Source organism: Amblyraja radiata, chromosome 10, assembly GCF_010909765.2.
Source record: "Amblyraja radiata isolate CabotCenter1 chromosome 10, sAmbRad1.1.pri, whole genome shotgun sequence".
Classification (NCBI taxonomy): domain Eukaryota; kingdom Metazoa; phylum Chordata; class Chondrichthyes; order Rajiformes; family Rajidae; genus Amblyraja; species Amblyraja radiata.
The window spans coordinates 17,678,272-17,687,187 of NC_045965.1; the positions used below are offsets into that span (position 1 = coordinate 17,678,272).

General features: G+C 41.6%; 1 protein-coding gene across 3 annotated transcripts in view; it reads right to left on the reverse strand.

Annotated features, from left to right (window-relative positions):
- pla2g4a (phospholipase A2 group IVA) overlaps window positions 1–8,061 on the reverse strand; it is a 93,232-nt gene extending 85,171 nt beyond the window's left edge. For 2 of the 3 annotated variants that reach the window (XM_033028204.1, XM_033028207.1), the window contains exon 1: window positions 7,839–8,061. The gene's annotated coding sequence lies outside the window, so the exon portion shown is untranslated. Of the gene's footprint in view, window positions 1–7,828 lie in introns of all 3 variants that reach the window. The other variant, XM_033028205.1, reaches the window with a different exon arrangement.
- Window positions 8,062–8,916: the final 855 nt, after the last annotated feature.

Consider the following 8,916-nt stretch of genomic DNA (forward strand, 5'->3'; position numbering starts at 1 on the left):
ATAAAATCATAAATCACAGATCCAAGTATCCATGTAGAAGCATCTGGTTTTCAAAATCTAATATGGAGAATATGTTTATAATCCAATAAATAAACTAGGGTTTTTTTAAGTTAGAAAAAACAATGACAAAAAGCCTATCTGTTTCATCAGGTGCCTCCAAATAATTCCCAGAATGATTACATGCCACCATAAGCTAGGGTGCTGTCCGATTCACCTCTACTCCATTGCATACATTGGATTTTGTCTGTAGAATTGATGTGTTACAATGCTGCGAACTATTTTCAGCACTCTGCATCTTCCCCTTTGCTCTACCTATTATACTTGAGTTTGACTTGATTGTATTTGTGTATAGGATTATCTGATATGATTGGATATCATGCAAAAAATCTTTTAACTGTACCTCGGCACATGTGACAACAGTGAACCTTAAACCTATTTATTCCTAAGGAAAAGTTATTTGGAAATGATGGGTCCAAATCCCTATCCTTCCCACACCAAGAAAATATAATGGTATACAGATGATATGAAGCAGCACACATACCCCGGTATATATTGATGACGCTAAAGTAAAGATGGTAGAAAGATTCAAGTTCCAAAGTGTAAATATCACCAGCAATTTGTCCTGGACCAACCATTTCGAAGCAATGGCCAAGAACAACACTTCTACTTCCTTAGAAGGCTTAGGAAGTTCGCCATGTCCTCTACAACTTTCACCAACTACAGATGTGCCATAGGAAGTATTTTATCGGACAGCTCCATCCAAGACCACAGTAAATTGCAGAGAATTGTGGACACAGCCCAGACCAAAATGCAGACCAACCTCCCTTCCATTGACTACATCTACACATCACGCTGCCTTGGTAAGGCCACCAGCATAACGAAGGATGAGTCTCACCCCGGACACTCCTTCTTCTCAACCTCCCCCCTCAGGCAAGAGGTACAGAAGTGTAAAAACGCATACCTCCAGATTATTAGGCAACTGAACCATCCTATCGACAAATAGGGAGTGGTCCTGACCTACTATCCACCTCATTGGAGACCATCGGAGTATCTTTAACCATACTGTGCTGAACTTTATCTTGCACTAAACATTATTCCCTTTATCCTGTATTTGTACTCTGTGGACGGCTAGGACGTAATCATGTATAGACTTTCCATTGACTGAATAGCAAGCAACAAAAAATCTTTTCACTGTACCTCGGTACACGTGACATTAAACTATACTCAACTAATGGGTTTGCTTTTCAGCTGGCATTTATTCTATCCCAAGCAGCAATCTCGAACTTTGTTGATCCAACTACCTGAATATTAACACTGTTGCAATAAATTGTACCAAAGCTAATAAGCAAAAAGCTGAGAAATGGCTGCATCTTTTTCTATTGAAGTACATTCAATTCAAGAAATGATTCATTACATTGTAGGAAGGAGCTACAGATGCTGGTTTAAAACGAAGATAGACAGAAAAAGCTGGAGTAAATCGGCGGGACAGACAGCATCTCTCGAGAGACAGTCTGAAGAAGGGTCTCAACCCGAAGCATCACCGATTCCTTTTCTCCAGAGATGCTGTCTGACCCGCCAAGCTACTCCAGCCTTTTGTGTCTTCATGCCACAGTCAGTAACAGTCAAGAAGAATTCTTCATGAAGTATCTTTAACCATAGTTTAAATTAGTTATTTGATCCATTTTTTTAAAGAAGGATATAATTGTTATTTATCTTGAAAGAGGAGGAAAGAAACTTACTGTAAAGAAAGGTAGGCATTAGCTCGATTCAGTAGGTCATAAGCAAGAGAGGCATCCTACATCTACTTCGGGCCTGGTGTTTGATGAAATTCTACTGCGAGATCTTGTTTGCCATTTCAGTAATTCAGATTCCCAGTGCAAAGGCTTTAACCATTAGGGTAAACAGGTAAAACAGTCTGAAGAAGGGTCCCGTCCCGAGATATCACTAACCATGTCCTGCTGGGGATGCTGTCTGACCTGCTGAGTTACTCCAGCAATTTGTATCTTGTAAGGTAAACTACTCGATCTCCTGATGTTTAGTAATTCAATTTCTGGCTGGATATGGATATATTGTCTTTCAGGTTTCATGAAAACGTGAAATAATTTACTGCTTTGGAGTAATGTACTCATCTTTAAATTCAATCTATTCACTATTTCTCTCCATGTGTGTTTTAAGACTTCAGACCTTTGAATTCTGTTATAGCACTCTAGTATTTTGAACAATTTACAAAATCGAATTATTCTATTTTGAAATAATTACTTCCAATACTTTTCAGTTTAGTAAATAGGCCGAATGCAGCAAAAATTATCATTACAATTTTACATGTAAAATGCCTTGAGGTACTTTACAAAGTAGAAAATAAAGAGAATGACCCATCGCTGTTAGGAGGGGTAACTAAAAGCTCAGTTTAAACACATATGTTTTACTGTGAGGCTCAAACAAGTTGGGGAAGGTGAAAAAGGAGCAAAAATAGAGAAGACAATACAAGAATAGGTAGTCCTGGTGTAGAAGTAGAAGGAGTAGAAGTACGGATGAGAGTTTTAAAATTTAAGACATTTGGGGAACTAAAGGGCAATGCAGCCTCCTGAATACAGCAGTTTTAGAGACAGAAAATGGGTAACTGAACTTGGGTGCACTGATAATTGCAACAAAGGAGCGAAGGAGAGATATTTACAATGAAGGAGAGAAACAGCTTTTAAGTGTAGTTGTTGCTGTAGTCTGTTACAAGTATTCATAATATACCATTTGTTGAAGGGGGGTGACTTTAAAGACACTGGTGAAAGAAAGCCATGCAATCACATTGGAATGCTCCAATCAGGAATTTAAACAGCACGAAGATCCAATGTGGTGAAAACATCTTTTGTTCTTGAACTTCAGAAAAAGATTTCCATTTTTATTGGGAAATAATTTGCATTAACCAATGTTCGATCGCCAAAAAAAACCTCCTGTAATTTGTGTTATTCATTTGTTCAAATGAAAACCATACATAACCATTTCTTGCCGTCCTGCTCCAATGACACCGTCTCATCAGATCCTGAATTAAGAGAGTGGAATAGTCCATGAATCCTGAATGATGACATGATTGTGTTGATTTTAGTGGGGATTTGGGGTAAAGATTTACCAGGTGAAAAGGATGGAATTACTTATTTTAAATTGATTTATGGAATGGAACACTTTATTGTCACATGTGAGTAAAATTCTTTGCTGCATACCCAATGTATACAAATAGCAGCCACCCGTGGCGCTGACAAAGTTACAAGCCTGCCGGCTCCTCCTCCCCCCCCCCATAGCAGTCCCCCCCACGCTGGGTACCCATTGTCCTTTGTTCTCCCCCCTTCCCCAATTGCCCATGCTTCTCCCACACGGTGGTCCCCCCATGCCAGGCCTTCCATTGTTCTTCCCCTCCCTAAATAATTTCGATTTATATTTAAATTATTTATATTAATGTTTTAATTTTATTTTGTTTTAGAAATCCAAAATATCTTTCAGATAATAGTCATCACTTTTATTTCATCACCAATTACCTAGTACCCTTGGATAGACATAAAATGCTGGAGTAACTCAGCGGGTCAGCCAACATCTTTGTAGAACATGGATAGGTAATGTTTCAGGTTTGGACCCTTCTTCAGACTGATTGTAGGTGGGGGGTGGGGGGGTAACTGGAAGCAAGAAACATCACCTATCCATGTTCTCCAAAGGCGTTGCCTGACCCACTGAGTCAACCCAGCATTTTGTGTCTATCCAAGATAAAGTAATATAATGTGGTATCAAGCAACATCTGCAGTTCCTTTTCATTACTTTGCTCACCTCAACCACAATTCTGAAACCTGGGCTCATTCTGGAGAAACAATGAGCAATATAGGAACCCACTAACAGGCCATTCAGCCCCAATGATTCATGCTGGTGGTTATGCTTCACACCATCCTCCTCACATCCCTTCAACTAACACCGTCATCCTTTTTTTCTACAAGAGTACAATATAGTCAATGCTGGAAATGAAAATAAAATACTCGAAATATTCAGTAGGTCATGCAATATCAATGGAATTATTAGCAGAATGTTTCTGGCTAATGGAAGATCATTGCCATTAGGCTAGTTTCCTAACCTAGAACCACTGCAGGTAGACAAAAATGCTGGAGAAACTCAGCGGGCGAGGCAGCATCTATGGAGCGAAGGAAATAGGCAACTTTTCGGGCTGAAACCCTTCTTCAGACTCTGAAATCAGACTAGAATCACTGCACCTTGTTTCTCCACACCTACACTTATCTGCCTAGAGGTGAAGGGCTCGTCTTCTCTAGTCCTTCATACCCTAGCTTCATGACATGGACTGGATGCCAACAGAATCTCCAGGAAGCAGACCGAGGATCCACATGACTGTGTCTGGTAACTGGCACATCTCTGAGAGGGGACTTTACCAGCTGCAAAAATTGTAAATGGTTTTAATCCAGTTATTAAAATGTCCCTGACATTGAGACATCTAATACAGACACAAACTGCTGGAGTAACTCAGCGGGCCTGGCAGCATCTCTGGAGACAAGGAATGGGTGATGTTTTGGGTCGACCCCAGATTGAAGAAGTGTCTCAACCCAAAATGTCACCCATTCCTTCACTCCAGTGATGCTGCCTGTCCCGCTGAGTTACTCCAGCATTTTGTGTCTATCTTCAGTGTAAACCAGCATCTGCAGTTCCTTCATACACGTTGATGGGTCTAATATCGCAGAAATTAAAGTAAGCAATTTAAAGAGTAGTCTGATTTAAGAAATAAAAATTTCATAAAACTCCAACAAATCATTAGGACATTAAAATAATCAATTTAAAATAAGTAACTCATTTTCCACCTCCTAACTCTTTACTCAATAATCCCCAAATCAACAGCATCTCATAGATGATTACCCAGTGTAGATAGAGCAAGGGAATCCATCTAGAAGATATGAGGTTGCTTTGGCAAGTAAGGTGAAAGTAAATCCAAAGGGTTTCTACAGCTATATTAATAGCAAAAGGATAACGAGGGATAAAATTGGTCCATTAGAGAGTCAGAGTGGATAGCTATCTGCAGAGCCAAAAGAGATGGGGGAGATATTGAACAATTTCTTTTCTTCGGTATTCACCAAGGAGAAGGATATTGAATTATGTGAGGTAAGGGAAACAAGTAGAGTAGCTATGGAAACTATGAGATTCAAAGAAGAGGAAGTACTGACACTTTTGAGAAATATAAAAGTGGATAAGTCTTCAGGTCCGGACAGGATATTCCCTAGGACATTGAGGGAAGTTAGTGTAGAAATAGCAGGGGCTATGACAGAAATATTTCAAATGTCATTAGAAACGGGAATAGTGCCGGAGGATTGGCGTACTGCGCATGTTGTTCCATTGTTTAAAAAGGGGTCTAAGAGTAAACCTAGCAATTATAGACCTGTTAGTTTGACGTCAGTGGTGGGCAAATTAATGGAAAGGATACTTAGAGATAATATATATAAGCATCTGGATAAACAGGGTCTGATTAGGAACAGTCATTGATGAGGGTAAAGCAGTGGATGTTGTATATATGGACTTCAGTAAGGCCTTTGACAAGGTTCCTCATGGAAGGTTGGTTAAGAAGGTTCAATGGTTGGGTATTAATGGTGGAGTAGCAAGATGGATTCAACAGTGGCTGAATGGGAGATGCCAGAGAGTAATGGTGGATGGTTGTTTGTCAGGTTGGAGGCCAGTGACTAGTGGGGTGCCACAGGGATCTGCGTTGGGTCCACTGTTGTTTGTCATGTACATCAATGATCTGGATGATGGTGTGGTAAATTGGATTAGTAAGTATGCAGATGATACTAAGATAGGTGGGGTTGTGGATAATGAAGTAGATTTTCAAAGTCTACAGAGAGATTTATGCCAGTTGGAAGAGTGGGCTGAAAGATGGCAGATGGAGTTTAATGCTGATAAGTGTGAGGTGCTACATCTTGGCAGGACAAATCAAAATAGGACGTACATGGTAAATGGTAGGGAATTGAAGAATGCAGGTGAACAGAGGGATCTGGGAATAACTGTGCACAGTTCCCTGAAAGTGGAATCTCATGTAGATAGGGTGGTAAAGAAAGCTTTTGGTGTGCTGGCCTTTATAAATCAGAGCATTGAGTATAGAAGTTGGGATGTAATGTTAAAATTGTACAAGGCATTGGTGAGGCCAATTCTGGAGTATGGTGTACAATTTTGGTCGCCTAATTATAGGAAGGATGTCAACAAAATAGAGAGAGTACAGAGGAGATTTACTAGAATGTTGTCTGGGTTTCAGCAACTAAGTTACAGAGAAAGGTTGAACAAGTTAGGGCTTTATTCTTTGGAGCGCAGAAGGTTAAGGGGGGACTTGATAGAGGTCTTTAAAATGATGAGAGGGATAGACAGAGTTGACGTGGATAAGCTTTTCCCACTGAGAGTAGGGAAGATTCAAACAAGGGGACATGACTTGAGAATTAAGGGACTGAAGTTTAGGGGTAACATGAGGGGGAACTTCTTTACTCAGAGAGTGGTGGCTGTGTGGAATGAGCTTCCAGTGAAGGTGGTGGAGGCAGGTTCGTTTTTATCATTTAAAAATAAATTGGATAGTTATCTGGACGGGAAAGGAATGGAGGGTTATGGTCTGAGCGCAGGTATATGGGACTAGGGGAGAATACGTGTTCGGCACGGACTAGAAGGGTCGAGATGGCCTGTTTCCGTGCTGTAATTGTTATATGGTTATAGACTGGGCTTTATTGCTGTACTGTCCAGTAGTGGAACAAACCTCAAGTTTAACATTAAATCCGAGGTATGTTCGCAACACATTTAGAGGTTTCATTGATTCGGCATTTTATCGCTTCAGACGTAATACACATCAAATCGCTTTTTCCCTCCTTCCTTATCGTCACTCCTCAAATACCATTCAGTTTAACCATTCCACTTGGCACTAAACTCGGATTTGTCACATTTATGCAATCAGTTCCCTTGGCCCCTGATGGTGGAAATATGTCAATTTCATGACACACTTGGCATCTTATCGACTGTTACAAATGTCAGGAGTATACCTGTACCTGCTTGTAGTCATTACTTTCGAAGAGTCCACCAGGGACTATAGTGGAAGTTGGACAATTTATACTGGTCAATTTTATTTATTTATTTACTCCAAATCACATTTAACTTTCTATTGATACTACCTTAGTTCTGCTGAAGAATCAGCCTGAACTCCATTTCACTTTCTATTGATACTACCTGGCCTGTTTAATGTTTCCAGCATTTTGTGGTTTCGTTCAGTTCAACCTCCGGGTCCCGGGGAAATTCTCACTGTGTGCAGAACGTGGATTGTTCATTTGTTCTTGATAAGAAACTAAATGTGTACACAAGAGGGAGGGGGAGGGTACGCATTGTTTGAATTTCGCCCCCGCCTTGGTTTCAATCCCGCTGCAGCCGCCCTGGACGCCGGCTCTACGGCGCAGCACAGCACAGGGAAGTCGGCAAAAGTTCCCAGTAGTTCCGCACACAGGCTCAAGTCGCGGCCGTGTCTTTTTCCTCGGGAGGTCCGAGGGAAGTGGCAAACAGACTCAATCTACCACGTCCAGAAACGAAGACAGACACAAAATGCTGGAGTAGCTCGGCGGGACAGGCAGCAGCATCTCTGGAGAGAAGGAATGGGTCGAGACCCTCCTTCAGACTCAGAAACAAACTGCTTCCCTCCTTTCACCTGCCAAGTGGAAGATTGCAGTCTCTGATCACTCCCTCCAACTCCCTCAAAGTTTCTCCCTTCACCCCGCACACCCACCCCGCCAACTCCCAAGCCGCCAACCTCACCAGGAATCGGAGAAAGTAGACATACTCAACGTTACCTCACACCGGACTGGTTGTTCCATTCACTTTCACCCCCCACTTCCGTGGCGGCTCTTTCGGAGCGTTTAGATGCAGCAAAAAAAAAAGGCAAAGGGAAAAAAATAGAGAAAATGAGAAGCGACGGCGGATATTACACACCCCACAGGAGGCGGCGCTACCACTGCTGAGTAGGGCTTGAGGCACCCACGGACTGCACAGTGAGTGTCCCTATGCACCACCCCCACACCACACACAACCCTTCCCGCTGCCCTTTTTCGTTCAGTTTTTCCTCAGAGGGGAGGGTACGTTTCATTCGTATTCGCACACGCCCTCCGAGGAGCACATGGGTATTTGGCAAATCCATCCACTGTCCCATGGAATACTTCAGAGATCCATTCTGCATTTCTAATAAGGCAGCAACATTTTGCTAAATCTCGATTTTGTTCACAGCCACCACATGTAATGCTCTTTGGTCCGTATGTATACTTTGTGCAGATCGTTACAGGAGATAGCAAGGAGAGTCAATGAGGCCGTAAGTGGCTAAGTGAAATCCATAAGTGGCTCCGTGAAAGGAAGCAAAGAGTGGGCATTACTCTATGACTGCAGTATTGAAAGAATCGTACAGCACAGGAGCACGGATGCCGACCATCCAAACTGATCTCATTCACCAGCACTTGGTGTGGGCTTGCTATGTGACACGGAAAGTGCTGTACACACTATACAAGTATGTGACACACAAACTGTAAAGATTTGGATCGGTAAAGATGACGGCAAAGGTTTAGATCTTTGTGAAGAGGACATGATAAAGAAGTTAGCAGATGACACTGAAATTGGACAACTGTTCTAGAATGCAGATGAAAGCCATTGCAAGAGGATTGCTAAATTAGGCCAAAAAAATGACAATGTAATTTAATCTAGAGAATTGTGAATAACATATTGGATTAAGATATATTAATTGAACTATTATTGAGTGGTGTGAATGTACAAGGGGATTCATAGCAAAAGGATTTGAGTATAAGAGCAGGGAGGTTCTACTGCAGTTGTACAGGGTCTTGGTGAGACCACACCTGGAGTATTGCGTACAGTTTTGGTCTCCTA